The sequence below is a fragment of the Caretta caretta genome, chromosome 5 (assembly GCF_965140235.1).
Source record: "Caretta caretta isolate rCarCar2 chromosome 5, rCarCar1.hap1, whole genome shotgun sequence".
Classification (NCBI taxonomy): Eukaryota; Metazoa; Chordata; order Testudines; family Cheloniidae; genus Caretta; species Caretta caretta.
This window is the reverse complement of record NC_134210.1, coordinates 93,778,466-93,799,020: the sequence shown is the minus strand read 5'-3', so window position 1 is coordinate 93,799,020 and position 20,555 is coordinate 93,778,466. Positions and strand designations below refer to the sequence as shown.

The 20,555-nt window shown below is 38.4% G+C and overlaps 1 long non-coding RNA gene across 5 annotated transcripts in view; it reads right to left on the bottom strand.

Annotated features, from left to right (window-relative positions):
• Positions 1-20,555, bottom strand: part of LOC142072175 (uncharacterized) — a 99,821-nt gene that overhangs the window by 21,092 nt on the left and 58,174 nt on the right. For all 5 annotated transcript variants that reach the window (XR_012668560.1, XR_012668559.1, XR_012668558.1 and 2 more), the window contains exons 2-4: positions 11,505-11,594; positions 8,296-8,365; positions 7,250-7,316 (exon numbers count right to left, since the gene is read on the bottom strand). This is a non-coding gene — a long non-coding RNA (uncharacterized LOC142072175). The remainder of the gene's footprint in view (positions 1-7,249; positions 7,317-8,295; positions 8,366-11,504; positions 11,595-20,555) is intronic.

Sequence of the window (20,555 nt, the reverse complement as noted above, 5' to 3'; positions counted from 1 at the left end):
CAGACTTGAGAACTACTTGTGTTAGTAAGAATTTGTAGGACTAGGCCTTTTGTGAGGATTATCTATTGCTATACCAACTTCTTGTAGGTAATCAATTATATATTACTGATCCATGGTATCCATATATTATACATTCATTCTCTATTGTGAAAGGCTGAGGCAACATTACTGTCTGAAAAATCAGGAAACACTAGATCAGTGGTTCTCAAAGAGGGGTACATGTACCTCTGGCGGTACGCAGATGTCTTCCTGGGGGTATATTAAATTGTCTAGATATTTGCCGAATTTTACAACAGACTACATAAAAAGCATTAGCAAAGTCAGAACAAACTAAAATTTCATAAAGACAAAATGAGAATGTAAGCAATTTTTCAACAATAGTGTGCAGTCTGATTTTGTAAGCAAGTAGATTTTAAGTGAAGTGAAACTTGGGGTACACAAGACAAATCGGACTCCTGAAAGGAGTACAGTAGTCTGGAAAGGTTGAGAAACACTGCACTAGATCACTAACATTTTACCACTATTTCACTCACAGTTTATCACCAATTCTATTGTGTACTCAGCTAAGGATAAAGACAGACCCTGGGCCTGACTATTAGAGATGGCCTCCTTTTATAATGATTCAATTTTGTGCCTGAAAATAAGCAATGATGTGGGCACAAATAGTCATTAGGAAATTCACTACCCATTTATGGAGGCAAAAATGGAAGCCACAGAATAGCACAGCTCAGAAATTGAGTTTTTACATATAGTCTATTTACATACAGAGATGCTAAAAGTTATGCAGATGACAAGAGCTTTATATACTATAGTTCCATACCATTACCAATAGGGCCTAGTCCTGAGAGGTGCTAAGCAACTCTCATTGACTCCAATTTCAGGAAGGTTTCAGAGTAACAGCCGTGTTAGTCTGTATTCGCAAAAAGAAAAGGAGTACTTGTGGCACCTTAGAGACTAACAAATTTATTTGAGCATAAGCTTTCATGAGCTACAGCTGCATCCGATGAAGTGAGCTGTAGCTCACGAAAGCTTATGCTCAAATAAATTTGTTAGTCTCTAAGGTGCCACAAGTACTCCTTTTCTTTTTGCGAATTTCAGGAAGGTTTTTGCTGGACAGGAATGCAGGACTGGGCTCTGACAGAATAAAGAAATGAGAAGAAACAATTACATCTTGTTTAACTTTGCCATTAAAATTGCTAAACCTTTTTTTCTTGTCTTTCTCTAGAGCTATCATAACTTTATTCAGCTGACTTTTTATTTGTAAAGATATCAATCCCACCCCCTCTGCCGGATTTCACATAAGAAATATCTAACATAAGATGCAATACTTTTATATGCTGCCACTGCAGTAATTATTAACATTTCTAAATAAATTATGTCATTTAACATCTGTTATTAAACTACATCCACATTTATTGCCTCATAACATTGTTATTTCAGATGAAAGCTGAGCAGATGAGCAGCATGCATTGTAAACACTAATAAATGTACAGTATTTATATAAATATTTGCTTCTCTGACTCTTCATCCTTTTAATTGTGACTATTAACAGCCATCTTAACTGTAACATAGACAAGATGTCTAACCTCCATTCCCATATAAATTACCATACTGTTCATATGAAATAATATTTGTAATTCCAATCTCATACTTCTTGGAAGTGTCAGAGCTTGGGTCTAGGCACAGAAAGAATTGTGTGCTAATAACCTCAAGAAAAGACTTCTTAGGCAAAATCAGACAATCTGTGGGGCCTACCATGGTCCCAAAGCCACCATGACCCCATGGCATTACCCTTCCTCTCCTTGGAGAGGTGTCAGGTTTCCGAGTTAAGATGAATGGGGCAATTGGCACTTCTTAAAGCTATTTTTCAGACTCCCTGCAGGTTCAGGTAATCCCAGGTTTCACTTGAATCACATTTTCAAGCTTTTCTTTGCAATCAAAAAGACTGGACAGTTGTTAAAAGTGAAAGCTGAAATTCTGATCTGATCAGGTAATTCCAGGAATTGGGGTCCCAGGCATAAGCACTATAGGCCTATGTCTTATTCCAGCCCTGAGGAAGGAAAAAAATCAAATACTTTGTGCTGCAGCAGCAGCTCTTCCTTACCAGGATCTCAAAGTGCATTAAAAACATTATCTAATTACTCCCCACAATACACATGTGAAGTAAATGCTATTAACCTACTTATCATGATGGGGAAACTCAGGCACAGAAAGGTGAAAGCCAACATTTTGTGATCGGCTAGAAGAGTGCTGCAAAACAAGCGGCCGCTGCTTGTAAGAAAATGAGTCACAATGGCTTCTGCACACACTCCTGACCATGTGACAAACAATCCTGATCACAGAGTCAGGAATAAAACCATCTCCCTGATTCGATTAATCGTAACCAGCCCACCTTGATGATAAAAAGAAATGTGAAAATTTGAAGCCAATGTTTTGCTGTCATACTAACAGGGAAAAATAGTGTACACTGTTTCATGGAAATTTTGAAAGATTCCTCCAAATATGTAAGGCTTTTACACACATGCAAATAGGCAAATTCAGACCAAAACCACAGTCTGCATAAACACTACATTCTGCATTTTGCCAGTTGTTTCTTTATGGTTTTAAGGGAGCAGTTGTATAAAAATTAAGAATGTTTTCCCATAGCCTCTCCTGTAAATGTAGTTATCAAAACAAAAGCATAAATATAACTTTCAGAGCATAAGTAGAATAAACCATCCAGCAACTGGTGAAGATCCTGCAGGCCTACTTCAGAAAGCTTGAAAGCTCACTGCCATTTGCCCATTCGTCTTAAGATAAAAAGCAAGCCAGAAAGCTGCTGAGAAACATACGACACTGAGCCAGCCAGTGCACTGTCAGCATGGGAACTAACAGATCTAATCCCTCCATTGCTGAAATGAGATAACATAGCGTTCAGTATGAGATCATTGTGTGTTCTGTATATGATTTCCTTGGTGTGCCTAGAGAGAGGAGACAGAGTGTGCGGATTAGAAAGGTAATTTAAATGAGTTATCTCTCAATCAGAAAATTTTTTAAAAATATCATACTATATCCTACTGTGCTGCCCTTGTCCAGTTTTTACATAGAATTAATTATAAATAAGTATCTTCCAAGACGAGGAAAACATTCAACTAAACACCCCCAACAGAATAAAAACAGAAGCATTTCTTCCTATCTCTGTCTTCTCCCAAGATTTTATAAATAAAACTGCATTGTTTTTAGATCAGCCTGAGGAAGAAAGGCAGCAGCACATATGTTTTCTTTTAACTTACGCTGTTTTAGGGGGAAGGAAGGTGTTTGGTTTTATCTTAAAGTGAGACCAGTTGGCTGGAAGGAATAACTCTGATCCCAGAACAAAAGGAAAGCAGCACGTTTAAACACTTAATTTAGTTTGACCCTGAGCTACTTTTCCCTTGTATTTTGACTGTATGTCACTCCTCTCTGTAAATCTGCCTATTCCCACCTCTGGAACATGGCCAGAATTCATCCTTGCCTTGATCCTGTCTCTGCTGAATCCTTAATCCCATCTTGTTTTAACTTCGCAGTTCCCTCTTTTATGGTCTTCTGCCTAGATGCCTATTATCTGAAGGGACTTGAACAAAATCTGAATAAATGGGCTTTGTTCAAGAGAACTCTCTGGGAGAAAAGTACCTTCAACCCAAGACCACAGATCAACAGTACAGCCACTACAAATAGATATAATTTCCCCATTCTCCTCCTAAATTGTCCCATTAGCCACACTTTTTCGTGTTCCGCAAGTCCCTGGTTCACACTGCTACAGAACCAGCCACAAGGTACACAGGAAGCAGAATTTCTTAAAGTGGCTTCTCCATTGCCTGCCTTGTTGCTATGTGAAACTTCCCGGGTTCTGCTATGTTTATCTCTGCACTTGGGGTGGGGAGCAGGAGGATGAAAGCATTTGGTTAAATTTTCAGGGAACTGTAATACAGGAAATCTGTCCATATTCTCCCATAATTTGTCACCTCCAGTGAGCTTCTCTCCATTTCTGAATCCAATATACATTACCTTCCTATTTAAACAGTCTGATTTGCTGCTTGCTGCTGCTGTGGCCACTTATTCTGCTGGTCATTTTTCCAGCCTTGACCTCTTCCCTCTATATGTTTTGGAATGAGTAAAAAAGTTCCCCAATACTACATAAACACCTTAAGGGGAACCTCTGCTACTCATCCTTTTACAGTATGTACATCAAATGTTGGTGTGCATTCTTCTTCTTGCTTGGTGTTAATGAAGTTAGTTGAAGAGTGTCTCTGCACATGTATAATTCACATTTCAGTTTTCCAACGAGAAAGCATAAAATTAGTACACTCTTCCCTCTCCCACTGACTATCTGCAGTTGGGTGTCACTACGTCTGTTCAGATGCCCCATCCAACGTTCTCTGACCTCATCAGTCAGTCACCAATTGACTTCCTTCTCGAAACCTTACCATGAAACCTTCCTATTCACCTCCTATTTACTTTATCATATGACTGCCATTAATCTTCAACCACTGCACCATTCCCATCAGAAGTTTCATCTTCATGTTTACTGTTTTTTTAGCTCTCTTAGTTTATGTTCTATCCCCTCTCAGTACATTCCTCCTTTCTGTAGGCCTCTGTACCTGGTGCTATAAAGAGATATCCTTCATCTTACTGTCACTGTAAAGTGTTCGATGAGGATTAACATGAAAAAATAAATGGAATTTAAGAAAAGAAAAAGGAGGGAAAAATCAGCCAAGGAAAGTGATAGTATATGTTTTGATTGAGGGTCTGTATCTTACATAATTTTTAATTACTTCATATTAGGATGTTATTCTTTCTGAAGTGATTGTATAAGAATCTGCAATATTGATAACTTGTTTTATTTTTGGAGGAGGTGTTTATGCTACACTTCTGTTCTCTAATGCCTTGATTCTTGCCACCCTTACCCATGCTGGAACTACACAAAGAAAGGTACTACTCACCATGAGCAATAATGGCACAAGCAGGCCCTAACTGATCTGGGAAATCGACAAAGCCCTGGCCATCTTAAAACAGTGCAGGGCCTTGTGCTCTGAGGTCTGCACAGTGTAAGTCCATGCACATAGAGGGTAAAATAGTTTAGTCAAGAATCCCTATGTGAATATGATAAGCAGCATGCTGCTCTTCAACATTTAGTTATATATCAGAAAAATCAACTTCATGGCTCAGTCCTGATTCCCTCAATCCATTCCACTGTGTGCAACAGAAAAGTAAGATTGGGCTCTAAATTATTATCTGTATTAAATGGACATATTCTTAAGTGTTGAGTAAAATACTTTATGATGTTTGACTGTTAGAAGCTGGAACTGGGCAACAGGAGATGGATTATTGAATAAATTGCTGTATTCTGTTCACTCCTTCTGAATCATATGGCACCAGCCACTGTCTGAAGACAGGATACAGAACTAGATGGACCACTGGTCTGACCCAATATGGCCATTCTTATGTTCTAATGTATATTTTTAAAATGTTAATATGAATTAATTATATAAAAACATTTTATAGCATTTGTAGGACCAAAGTAGAGCTTATACATTTGAGATGGATCAAAACTGAATTACATGCCTCCAGCTGCTTCCTAGTAGCGCTGGTGGGTTGGTTACCCAACCTTGCAATTAACTGTAGAAATCCACATCAAAATGTTTGGAGCTTGAATTAATTACCCGAACATGACTCAGTGAGATTAGAACAAGTATTGTCTCTTCAACATTTAGCACGGCTGCCAGAAAATAAAGGAGTGAATTAAGAAAACATTAGAAGGAAAAGAATTAAAAGAAGAGCTGCCAGAAGATGGAAAGAGGTACTTAATGATGCTGTGTATTTTCTCCTCTGTAATTTCCCTTTCTCTTGCTTTCACACCTCCCTAAACTACTGGTATCTAGTGAGTTTTGCAAACAAGCAAGAAATAGCACACCCATGCAGTTTAAAATATCTGGTTCTTATACATTTCACTGTACTTTGTATTATTCAGCTAGTAAGCAGATGCCCCATTTTCAGATCACCACAGTTTGTTGTGGAGATAAAGTAAAAGCAGTGTAAGATTCTCTCTCACTTCCTTCTTGTTCATACCTCTGAGGTGTAAATTAGAAAGCCAGAGGTATACTGGATGCACTAAGTACATTCCACTTATTTTAGCATCTACAACCTATTTAAAAAGTAGGTCTTCTTACATTCGGACATCAGAAATAGAACCAAACCTGCCTCCACTGAAGTCAATACAGTTTTGTCATTGACTTCAGTTAGGTCCAGAATTTCACCCAATGAGTTTCAGGATGGGAATTCAAGTTTCACAGTGGGTCCTTATCTCGATAGTGAACCTTGTATCAAGCACTTAGAAACTGAAGTTCTGATGGAGACAGGTCCACTGTTTGGACTAATACATAGTATACACATGCATATTCTAAGATGTACATAGTACACACATACATATGCTAAACATTTCTGTTTCCTTTTTCCATTTTGGGGGTTTACACACCCCTTTCAACTAAAAAACAATATTTGCAAAACTTGCAAAAATAAGGTTTTTAAAATGTTTAAGAAGCTTCATTTAAAATTAAATGAAAATGCAGAGCCTCCCGGACTGGTGGCCAGGACCCGGGCTGTGTGAGTGCCACTGAAAATCAGCTCACGTCCCATAGGTTGCCTACCCCTAGTGTAGACATACTCAAGCTAACTCTCATTGAGCTAGCATGCTAAGAATAGTACTGTAGCTGCGGTTGCATGGGTAGCAGCATGGGCCAGGCAACCCAAATAGAAACCTGCCTGATCGCCGTGGATATGTATTTGGGGAGGCTAGCATGTACAGCCACTGCTCATGCCAGGGCAGCTACTCTACTATTTTTAGCATGCTAGTTCAGATGAGAGTTAGGAGGAGTATGTCTACGCAAACTAGGGAATCACACCCCTAGTTCAGAGCATTGATGTAGCCACAGATGCTCTACTTTGGTTCTCTTTAACCTTTTCCACTAACTCACTGCCTTACCACTCTTTTCCTGAATGATTGGTCTTCATCCCAGCTCATTTCTTCTTCCCTTTCTACTGCTCATTTGACGCTATTTATATATGTACATTGTTACTGAAAGCTAACCCCCAAACTTTTAATTTCTCTCAGAGGGTGGCCACTTGAAATACAAAGCAACATAAAACATATAAGGGCATATTAATCCAGTGGTTCCATGGTGATAGTAAACAAGGGAAAGAGCTGTAAAGGTGGCCACCATTAAACACTCACAGGGATAATGGCTGTTTCTCTTGATGAAAAGAAAAGATTTCACAAGTAGCAGCAGCAGAAGTGATGCCTTAAAAAAAAAAAGAGAGAGAGAGAATTGGCTTTGTCTTTGTTTAGTAAAGAAACAATTTTAGAACCTCAGTTGACAATATGGGTCCATCCAATAACCAATGCCATCATAATTCACTAAGCCTGAGATGATGAATTTTATAAAGACAGCCCTATCAGTTCCAGATTTATAGCCTCACATCCACTTTATTCTTACAATAGTTTTTTAAATGATTTTTTCCTTGTGGCTCCTTAGATGATAAACTCTATTTACTGGACAGCATCTCATAAGTTATTTCAGATAATTTCAATACAAACCCAGGCTGAATGCCAGTTTATGCTGCTTTAAAAGGCCATCCACTTTTATTCAAGTTCCATTTCCTATTCCAGCAGCACATCCTATCGCCCTTCCATAAGCAGATGCCTTAAAGGCATCCCAAATGCAACATGGTGAATGAGTTGAGCTGGAATTACATTCAGCAAACTGAATGATTCTCTTACCCACATACTCATAAAAATCCATCAACAGAGAGATATTACATTTTCATCATCTATTCAAAGAAGTTTCTACATCCAAAAACAATTGTCGGCAACCCAGTCCAAGAATGCACAATGCTACATACTGCACACTTTCATGTTTCCAAATGGCTGTAACGAGTTAGGTATGTTCTGAGTTTCCAACACAAAACTGAACCCAGGGACAGCCAAATAAATATTTTTAATTTTTTAAATTTAAAAATAAGACACATACTTGTTTTCTTCACCTTCCCTGTCCACCCTCCTTAAAGAAGTGAGTATTAAGGGGGCACAACTAGAGACAATTGATTGTAGCTGAGGCAAAAAATTCTTGACTAGGATTTACTTTTGACTGTCATAGTTTAAATGTATTTAGCTAACAGGCTCTGACCTAGTGTCAGAAAGGGAGAGGACTATCAACCAGTTCACTCCTCTAGAAGGATTTATGAATTAGCATTATTCACCAAAGACAGACAGTCACCTACCTGCAATTACTCCTTCTGGTAGGGACTTTATCATCAGATTTTCTAAATGCTGAATACCCGATATTCATTTCTATACATCAAAATTGAAATAAAAAGTTCAAATTAATTATTTGTCTTTGATATTCTTTTCCCCCCAGCCAACTATAAATTATAATTTCATTGTATGTATATATGAAATATATGCAGAGAGACAGAAATTATGTTAGTAATATAACAAACTGAGAAGATCCCAAAGTGCTCAGAGAATTGGCTCTAGGAGTACTGAAAGCCTACTGAATTGCCAATGTTGACACAGACCAAATGAATAGATGAGTCTATAACATAATACTTCCTGGGAGGTTTAAAGTATACACTTTACTCTCTCTCCTTTTAGCAATGTCTTAAAAGGCCATGGGTGGCTGGAACATGTATTGTTCCTGTTCTATATACAACGGTAAACAAACAGGGCCAGATAATGGCTTTTTAGCCAGGGCCTCCATAAAGGATAAGGATGAGCGACTTTGCCAGTGGGAGCCCCTGGAGCAGTGGTTCTCAACCTATTTACCATTGTGGGCCACATATGCAGCTCTCTATGGGGCCGCATCCAGACAATATATATACACTACCTGTAAGGCCCTGAGGATGTCACATGGGCCACAGCTGTGTGCTGATTGCTGCAAGTGGCCTGTAGGCCACAGGTTGAGAACTGCTGCCCTGGAGGAATTCTGGCTGGCTTTGCCAAAACTGCTCTTCTGGCCCTATCAGCTCTGCCACTGTTTGACATTGTATGGAATGTGCTCCCTTTTGCACCCAGCTAGCTGCTTTGAGCAGTGTAGAGTTAGGAAGCAGCGCTTTGGACTGTATCTCATTAAATTCTTCTCAAGTCCTTTCTGAGCCTTTTAGAACACTGTTGTCAGCTGTGCTAGCCTGGAGCACTGTCCACACTCGCCAGTTAAACTGTGCCTCACTCCTCCGCAGGAGCACAAAGACAGACTCTCTTCCACCTTATGCACCTACACAAAGCCAGGAACTTCTAGCCCATATTCCTGGGCCCTATCCGACTACACTTGAATACAATGGGAGTCATCAAATATGTTTGGTTGAGATTTGCATCCAGATTTAGATAGATACGTATGTTTTAAATATCTCAAGTAAGTTTGAAATAAGATTTAAATTTTAAATAAGAAAGCAAAATATTTCACCAATATGAAAAAAAATCTATTTCGGAGATCTTTGTCAAGGATCTACTTCCTATTTAGGCATAGTAATCTTCAGATCTATTTACAAAAAATGAAGCAAATTTCTGCACTAGGACTAAATTCTGTAAACTTTGATTCTGAACAAAACAGTCTTAATCAAACCATGAGAATCCATACCATGACTGTGAATTGGGTGACCTCATTGCTGTTATCAGCATTGCTTAAATCCCTACACTGAACTATGCTGTCTTTTAGGGGCATGATAGAAGGGTATCTTTCACCTCCCAAATATTACATCTTGTAGATTTCAACACAGCTTTTACTTCAATGATGTTTGCAATTAAAGAAAGATCACCAACTGAAAAATTCCAAAATTAAAATGAAGGCAGCAGTCAAACTATGAGACCTGTCAAAGGGTCAGGCTGAGAATGGTACCTACTGTGTTTAAAATTACCATATACAGTCAGATGGGTCAGAATCTCAGCAAATAAGATTTGACTTCTACGGAGCTATGCTGATTTATACCACTGAAGTTCTGGCCCAGCTGATCCCACACTGTTGGCTTTGATCTTACCTGTCACACTTTTCAGTCTCCTTTTATATATATATAATTTGACAGGTTTCTGACAATGAATTGACTCAATTGCCTTCTAAAATTGCAGTCCTCTGGGTCATCATTTTTGAAAAATGTATCAAGAGAGCTGAAAACTTGTATGAAATGTCTCATAAAGGGGCCAAAGCATATTTCTTTGGTACTTGATAGCTTTATAGTTTTTCATTCAGTCATAGAATCACTTGTTTAGAATATTGCTGATTAAATTTTTTAAATAAAATTGAATATAATCTGATGTTTTACTGAAGCTATAACTCCACTCTGAAGTAAAGCAGGGAGCCTAGATGGGCTTTGATAACAATAATAAGATTTAACCAGTCTTCCTGCCAAAAAAGCATTTCCTAATCTTTTTCATTTATTGAATTTATATAGTTCACTTTCTATAGTTGCTGTAAGAGAAGACCATCCAACCTTTGTAAAGTAATTCTAATTCTGGCTGGCCAATTAGAAAGTTAGTGCTCTTCATTTTACACCAGTTGTTGAGCAAATTGAGTTAATGAAGCTGTCCCTTCTGAATCTTCTGAATTAAGAAAAAATGAATAGAATCTACCATTTTGACTCCTTTATGCCCGATTGGCTGTGAAGTGCACAATAAGCAATAGCTGGGCAGTGTTACTTTCTACCCAGCTCAGTGCAAAAAGCTCTGATAAATAGCAACAATAAAGGCTTCAAGCATTACAATCAATACTTAATGGAATAATGTAAATCCAGCCCATGTATGTCTTGGGATTGTGTTCTCTTGCAAAGAGCAAAAGATTGATGCACAGTAGCAGAAGTGCATCTTTTTTTCTGAAGTCAGAGCCATAAGGAAGACACAATAATGTGCTAAAGTTGCTTTGCTTGTATTGTGGTGTTGTTATTCCTATTTTTTTCATCTCGGTTTAAAAGGAGCTAGAGAGACATTGTGGTTCCCAGGGCTCTGTAAAAAACAAGTTAATGGTATTCTCAGTCTTTAGACACATTTACACATTCTCCATCTGCTTGGGAGGAAAAAAACCCAGATTTCAATAACAAAAATTGTACAGATCTGCCTTGAGGCAACAGAAAATGCATGTGATAAGGGAATTGCCATGAAGCGCAAAGGAGTATTTAGGTCTTAGTGCTTATTGACTGGAGACAGTAAAGGAGATGTGAAGGATGTGTGAAAAATCCTAAATAAAAGAGCTAGAATAACATATAATATGGATAAGAAAATGTACTTGAAAGGGCCACAACTGTCACACAAAAGAACATAGTGAGTGGAGGAGGGGAAAGAGAGCTATGCATGACAAGAATGAAGATAAGCAATATTCTACATCCAGAGTCTGATTCAAGAGAGACATACAGTACTCTGCGCTTCAATCATTTGAGTACATTACATCAATTCAAACAAAGTTTAAAATGCACAAATCTTACTTTTCTCTTCTCCTTTTCCTTACCTCTATTGAGATAGATTCTATTCTGTGATGAGGTCAGGCTCACAGTAGTTTGAAATGATAAAGACCTGGAATATGCAGACTTGGAGGACACTGAAAACCAAAATACGGCAAATATGTCATGTTGTTAATATTCCAGGATCATAACTGAATTGTAACTCTGTTTAATATTTGGTAATTGTTCACAAATATTGCATTAGAAGAGTATAGGGTATTTATTCACAAAATAAACCAATATTATAGCAGACATGAAGAACGCACATTTTAATTAAGGTTAACCACATTTTTCAATTCCATGTAATTTTCTCAGGCAAATTCTTTGTGGCCAGAAATGTTCCATGACTGGTCTCAGCCCAAAGCTTTCTGGAAAGTTTGAGGAAAATTAGTTCTTCCATTTTTGAACTATTAAATCCTGCCGGTTGGGGGGGCATTGTTTTTGACAAATAATCTGATTTTTATATATATTGCATTTGGATAGTGTGTGTGTGTGTGTGTGTATATATATATAAGTTTTAAAGTTATGAATATTTAAAGTTACCTGTTTTGCAGATTTTTTTCTAGTGTCCCTATGACACTTGTGTCACAGTTGTCCCAGTTCAGGAAGCACTGGCTGAACTTAACCACCCATAAATTTTAAAACTACTGGACCAGTTTTCTTTGATTTTTAGGTCTTAACACCTATAAAAAAGCCACGTTTGAAGAAAAATGATCCTTTACCTGAGGCTTAAGGTTAAGAATGGCTGAAATCATCAAATGCATCCTGATCAGAGACAACCTTAACAAGTGATTGCTGGATTTCTGGATAGCAATCCTGGAACATTCTGGATCACAGATGCCATCTTACCAACATTTTAAAAACGTTTATCAGTCCTACTAACCACCTCCCCATGAACTTCCCTTATTTCTGTGTTTCTCCCTGATCTTTCTCTGTAGACACAGTTTTAGGACATAACCTCATTCCCTGACCTTTCCTCCATTGAAAAAACATGGGGTCTGAGATGAAAATTTTTTGAGGGAGCCCCTTGTTAAAACTTTGGCCGCACATCACTGCATGGCACGTTGTGGCATCCTCAGATGGAAGATGTTACAAAATGATGGAAAAAACGCACAGGCTAAAGCTAAGCACATTGCAGGCAGCTGTTTTGCTGCTTCCTACTGCCTCACAGTTCTACAAATACATTTCAGTCATGACATCACCCCTCATACCACCTCTGTTGTTCCAGGCCTTCAGTAGAACCTGGCTATGTCTATACCACAGAGCCTATGCAGGCATAGCTATGTTGGCATAGCTATGCCTGCATAGTCCCCTAGTGAAAATGCAGCTTACTCCAACAGAAGGAACACCACCTCCCCAAACAACATTAGCTGCATCGACAGAAGCATTCTTCTGTCCACGTAGCTGTGTCTACTCTCGGGTTTTACTGGCAAAGTTACACCATTCAGGGGTATGGAATTTTTTCATCCATGACTGACTATTAAAATTAAATTAAGCTATTAAATTAAGCTATTAAAATTGTAGGCCAAGCAGTTGTCCATGAGGCCAAATGATGCTGTGATTTTGCAGACAAACTGAAGTTAAAATGAAATGACCAGTTTCTCTGGTGACTTAATTTTAGATTTGAATATAGGTCTCCAATGCTTTCTAAGCCTCCTGCTTGTGACATTTTGTTTTAAAAGTAGTTATTCATTTAACAAAATTACCAATTTACCAATATTGAAATTCAGGACGTATCTTCAATATGGCACAAGTAACTAATGCTGCATGCAAAAATATTAATAATTTTTGAATCTGTACTGTAAAATAGCACTAGAAGGTGCTTAATATGGAAAGCATTGGGTGAAATTCACTTCACATGGAGGGTTACTGCAAGACCTTTGGCTCAATTTAAGCCCCACAGAGGGGTTGCTCAGGAGTTTTACCTTCTGATCAATTGTATAGGGGTACCTGAACATCCCCCTGGCACACTGCAGGAAGGGGCTTCACACTCTCCCCACACAGACTGGTGCAGAAGGCTATATTGGGGGCAGAATAGGGCAGGGAAGGCCAGAGGAGGGTCTGCAGAATCAGGCTTATGCAAAACCAGTGAAATCCACCCCTCCTCCGTGAGTCGAGTACTATGTCCAACTGGCCCATAAGCTGAAATGTTAAGCCTGTATCCTGGCCCTTGTTTGGGGGTTGGATTTCAGCTCCCCACCCCCTCCACCACACTCCCTGAATACTTGGGCCTTATACAGGTAGAATGAATTTCACCCCAAAGTAGTAAAAGGCATCTTCAACCTACAGAAATCTGATCTCCGCTTTGAGTCAGTTGTGAGACAAATATGCTTAAACCAAAGCTGTGCGGGAAACAAAATTATTGAAGGTAAATTCAAGCCAGAGTCAGTCTATGGCTCAAAAATATCTGAAGAGTGGTATATAAAGTCAGTGTGACCACCACAAAGTAAAACCAGAATAGCCTCACCAGCTTGACTCTTCCCTCTTTAAGAAAAATAATGAAAAAGGTCTCTTTCAAGCTGTTTTAACCCTGCCATATTATTCAGCAATGAAATTGACACATGGCATCCTCCAGCCTCTGACCTAATTTAACAAAGGGTCATCCCATGAGACAACCTTTCAGTGACTCTGAGGATGAGGCATAAGAGAGCGATGAGAACTGAAATTCTACCATATGCTATAACATATGTACAGTCAGCTTACATTGCACTGAATTTATGTCAACATGGGGCCCTCCAATTCAAATATATCACAAGAAATCCTGCCTTTGGTTACACTCCCGCTAACTTCATTGACTTCAAATATACATAGTTGCGGGATGAATTTGGCCCATATGATCATCACACATATAATCTGCAGCATGTGTACCAATAAAAATAATATATTTTGAATATACAATCAGATCATTTCCTATTATAAATGGCATATACTGTATATTATAGTATAACATCATGTATTATAAATGTACCAGATTAAGTACCTTGCATCTTTCTTTGGATAATTATGTTAAATATGCAAATTATTATGATTTATTCATTGTATTATGGTAGTGCTCAGATTCCCCATTCGGGATTGAAGCCACATTGTGCTTAACACTGTGCAAATGGTAGGAAGGCACTGTCCCTGCCCTAAAGAGTTTACAACTGAAGGTCCTGATCCTGAAAAGACTTTTGCATGTGCTTAACTATAAGCACAAGTGAGCCCACTGATTTCACTGCAGCTACTTATGTGCTTAAAATTAAGCATGTAAGTCCCCAGTCTTGAAATAGGTTGTGTGTTTGTTATATCATTAATTACCTTTCACATCATGTCTAAGCACTGATCAAATGAAATAGGCATCTTTTCATACATACTTAGAAATCAAAAGTAATTACATATTTTATAGGAATCCTGTTTAAAGGAACAGTTTGGAAAAACCTCTATTTGCCTTCAAATGAGTCATACTCGGAATCATGTGCGAAGCACACGCATCAGGAATGACACCAATAGAAAATGGATTCTGGAAATTTATTTTTGATCTATACAGCCAAGCAGTGATCACTAACACCAAATTCCATTCTGTGGGCCAGTCTCTGGTGTCGTGTAGATTATGATCCAGTAAGGAGGTATAGCTCAGTGTGGGTTTAAATGGGTATATTTTCCATACTTAGGGGGAACATCTGTAGCAGAAAAACAACCAATACAAAGGTGTAAGATGGAGATTATGTGGGATGGGGGAAAAGAGATGGCTGCTTTGATACATCTTCTGAAAATCCCCTGTTGGTTGCTTTTCTTGCCAGCATCACACATTCCAGTCCCCAAACACAGATTCTATTTTCAGTTATATCAATGTAAATGTGGAATCATGTCACTGAAGTAAATCCTAGTGCTACTCCACATATACACCCTCCCTCAGAATTAAGAGCAAAATCTGGTCCTCACTGTGTTACACCAACTCACACTGATTTATCAAGGTATAACTTACACCTCTCTTTATGTTACCACTGAATTTGTCCCAGCATTTGTAGGTCTGAAACCTTAAATATATATGTTCCTCATATTTGTGGAACTGTTGACAGCTACATGTCTCTGTCACTGAAAATGCATGATAAAGATCATTGCAGATGCAGTTCACAAAAAGGTACAGAATTCAAAGGCCTCTAAATGTAAAAGCTAACAGTTGAGTAGGAGCATTGTTTGCATTACTGAATTGAAGGTTGGGAGTCCTGTGTGTTAATCCTGATTTCATGTGGAGCTTTGGGGTTTTTCAATGTCTCTGTCTCAGCTTCTCCATTTTTAAAATAGGAATAATATTTACTTGCCTACCCACAGAGGTTTTGTGAGGATTAGTTAATGTTTGTGTGGTGCCATTTAAGTGCTAAGTATTATTACTAAGGACTTAAGGTAAGATAATATGATATATTTGAATGGGAGGGTCATTACCTTCACATAAATTCAATGTAGTGTAAACTGACTGTCCATATGTTATAGCATATGGCAGAATTCCAGTACCTCTATCTTATTTGTTGTCCTCCGAGTCACCAAATGGCAGTTTCGCAGGGGGATGCTGTGTGAAATTAGGTCAGAGACTGGGTGACTCTGTCTCTCTTCCAGTGCTGATTAACATGAGGTACAAATGACAAATCAAGATGGACTGAAATTTCCATTTCAACCTTCGGAGGTGGGAGGCGGGGGGAACTGCACCTACAGTATTTATAATATAGTCAAACAGCACAATATATTTTCAAGTAGGGCCAATTTTGTTGCATTTGTTTTAAATTGACCCAGACGGCAGAAGAAGATTTTATTTTCTGGCTTTCTTGAAGGTAGTAGAAATAAAGGAGTTTTCTCCAAAACTAATAACTAACCAGTGAAAACAATTAAGCCATTGACGTTAAAGCCTCTCTTATTTTAGTGTTTTTGTTAAAATCCCTTCAGGAACTGGGGTGTCTATAGCATATATTTAAAGAGCTAGAACTCAAAATTAACTTCTTGGATGCACATTATATTTTGGTGAAAGAACTTTTGTGACGGGGTTGACAATTCCTACAACATATCAAATCCCGTCTTGTCCTATTTTAAAGGAGATCCAGAAGTAAGCTATGCTTGATATCCTGTGCTTCTGTATACCATGGTACACTACAACTACATAAGTATAGAAAAAATTACTACTATTTCATAAAGACAAATATTTGGAACTGGAAATACTATTAGAGCACAGGCGAGTAAATTTTGATTTTCTAGTCGCGAATTAGTTGGGTGTTGTCATATTGGTATTGAATACTTTCATACTTGTCATAAACCGTTGTCGACAAAATCAGGATTGTATTTTTTATACAAAGTGAGAGTGGCACTCAGGTCACTGGAAGCCCTGAAGTGAACAGCTGTGAGCCTTGATTTACACATAATACGTAGCTTCAAACACACAAAAAAATACATTTCCAGGGAGGCTGCAAATTCAATAGGCCAATCTCCTACCCAGATGTCTGATCTATAATTGATTATGCTTATTTCATGGAGAAAAGGTGGTTTAAAGCTCACCTTTGTACTCTTCTCATCATAGTGCTGCTCTGTGCAAGCTAGTCCTTTCCATTGAGTTACAGCAGTCAAGGGGCAGCTGAAACATTTACACCAGACAGCAAAAGGCACAGGGAGCCAAAAACACAGCCAAGGATTGGCAGAGCACAAAGCATTTTGGCCAGAACCCCCTTCCCTCCACCCATACCCATTTTCCCCTCTTACACCTACATGAGCTTGATGGCACAGGAGGAATGAGCTGGTTAAGCCAGATTTTCAGACAGAATACATTTGCAGGGCATTACGAAGCATCCACACTGAACCAGAAGAATTGGCCCATAAAGCACAAATAATGGAACTAACATTTTGTGGGAAAAAGTGCCCAAACAGCATCTCGTGCTTCAAAGAACTGTCCTTAAACAGATCAGTTAAAGAGAATTCAGCTAGAAGCTCAAGAGACTATAATTAATAGATGCATAGATTTCAAAGCCAGAAGGGATCATTATGATCTCATCTGACCTCCTGCAAAACAGAAGCCACAAAATGTCACCCAGTAATTCCTCCATCAAGCCCAATAACTTGTGGCTGAACAACAACATACCTTCTAGAAAGATATCCAGTCTTAACTTCAAGTGATGGATCAGAAAATGTCTGATTTTCCAGCATACTAAATGTTTGGACTGACTCACAAGAAGCATAGTACCAACTAATTAGCCATCACAATGTATCTTTGCAACATTACATTCTAGCAGAAGGTAGGGTTGAGATTGCTAGACATCTTTATCTGCATTTTCCTCTCTACATTATTTTATTTTACTGTGTTGTGGGCATATTGTATTTTTTAAATGTTATGGGCCAATGGTATACGGCTATAACTTTATTGAAACAAATGGAGTTACACCAAGAATTTATTTGTCCCATTATGACCTGTGTGGTATGTTGTGACTAAATTCCAGTACTTGTTAAAGTATGAAACAACCAAACTTCACTGACATTGAAGCCAAGGTAAACTTTTTTTGAAGTTCAAAATGTTTCATTAACCCTTTTCTTCATTTGTGTTTACATCACCACTTTCTAGCCAAAATCTGGACTGAAATATTGTGAAGATGGTCATCATCACGCTATTTCCAACTCTGAATCACTAGTTCAGTCTAGTGATGGGCTACCATTTAATGTTTGAGGTTTGGTAAGCACCCATAAGTTTGGAGCCCAACTGTGTGAATCTCTTGTGTTTGCATAATTAAGCTGGAAAACTTGAGAGAACAACCCCACTGATGGATTCCCACTTGCAGCTGGAACCAGGAAGAGAAGAAGCAGGCAAAACTGAAAGATAGTAATGATGGAGTCAACTGTGCCTTTTTGTAAGGAAATGCACCACTTCGGGGAGTCACAATGGGTATGTCTACACTGTATTGAGAACCCATGGCACTGAATCTCAGAGCTCGGTTCAATTGACTTGGGCTCTCAGGGTTTGGGATGCAGGGCTAAAAATTGCAATATAGACATTTGAGCTCAGGCTGGCTCTGAGACACACCCTCCGCACAAGGTTTCAAAGCCTGGGCTCCAGCCCGAGCCTGAACATCTACACTGCAATCGTTAGCCCCACAGGCCAAATCCCACAAGCCCGAGTCAACTGACCCAGGCCAGCTGTGGGTCTTTTATTGCCATGTAGACATACTCATTGACCTCTGAAAATTCTGTGCATGCATGGAGAGCATCCCCATACAGCACATACTACTTTCTGCAACCACACATTTTCCACTGGCTTCACACCTTCTCCCCTTCACACATTCCTTCCCTTTAAAGCTTGCAGTTATGGGAGCTTGCAACAACTGCAAGGGAAACACAAAAAACACAGTTGTTGTCAGAAACACTGAACAGGAAGAATAAGGATGACAGGAGAGGCTGTTGCTTATACACAATAGCTCCACCCTATACACATATGAAAAGGGACTGGCTGCCATCTGTCCCTAAATAAAAAGCTGCTTTATAATTTTTCAAACTTGCTAAAAGGTCTGGTATTAGATTTGGGATGAAAGTCAGAGTGCTTTACTTATTTATCCAAACTGGTTAGCTTACCCCTAGTTCAGAGACATATCAAGACTTTGAGCTGCTTATCTTAACTGAGTCTCTGATTCTTAGGCAAGTGAAGACTACATACTTGCTATTGCTCAGTCATTACTCGAGCTATTTGAATAATTGATTTTTTGGTTCACGAGCAGTTCCACATTTTTTTTAAAAAATTGTTTAAATTTTTTTTGTTGGTGAATCAAAAAGACAAAAATTAATTTGGGGTCAACTGAAACATTTCCTTTGACCTGAAATGTTTTGTTTCAGTTTTGAGCCATTTAACATTTACTTTTTAAATAAAATTGAAGGAAATTTGAAACAAAACAGTTAATTCAAAATGAAATAGTTATTTCAAAAAACATTTACATTAAAAAAATATCTAGGCTTTTTTCCCATGGAGGAAAACAATTAAGCAAAATCAACACAAATTCATGAAACATTTCAGCTGGCCCAAATCTGCCTTTTTCTCTGAAAAAAAGTTTCAGCCAAAAATTACACACACACACAAGGTGGGAGGACCACTCTCTTTGGCGGTGTCAATCAAAGTTCATCTCTTAACTACATCTAATCTGATTTTTAGAAGGGACTGAAATGAAATTTATTGGGCCCAGTTAATCCCTGATGTAACTCCACTGACATCAGTGTGGCCCATTATATTTAAAGCCTTCACCTTAATGTAAACAGGTGACTAATAGAGGGAAAGGTGATCAGCGCTCTATCTAGAACAACCAAGTCCTAAGTGTTACAGAACCTACTGAAATAAAAATGTTTTCTGACTGGCATCAGTCAGAAAGTGACACATGCAGACTGGTAGTTAGCTACCCATGATTCCTTGTGTTCCATTTCACTGAGAGCTTATTGAAAGCAGAACCACTGATTTTGACTTTATGTGGTAAATGTGCCAAAATGAGCTTAAAAAGGGGGGTTGGGGGAAGATAGCAAGAATGTGATTGTATAGCACAGTATTTAAGCATCACAAATAGTTGCCTCAACTGAGACAGAAATGATGGGGAAACGTCATATCTGAAAGTCACCATGGGGAGTCTCTCTGAGTCTTTCTGATGTGATGGAACCAGCAGGAAATATCCTCTCTGATTTAGTGTTTGACAGTCTGGTGTCTCTGTCAATGGGTCCAAGGCACTAAATGCTTGACTGGAAAGTTTATAATTACTTAAGGGTTCTATTTACCAATGAACTGAAAAATATTTCTGAAAAACCTAAGGTTTATTTAAAAAATAGACAATATAAGCTAGGTCCAATTCTGCAATCGATTCAGAAAATAACAGGGTAATAACTCTGAGGCTGAATTTTGATAACTACTCCTTTTTTGGTGCCATGAATGTGGAGTGGTAATTTAAATTTCTTTTGGATACCCCACAGAGTAGGCGAACATCCAACTCAAAAGCAAACAATATAGGTGCTTCATTTGCTAGGATGAATGGGCCCTACTACTTATAAGGCATCCTTTAACACTGACAGCTACAATAAAAAAA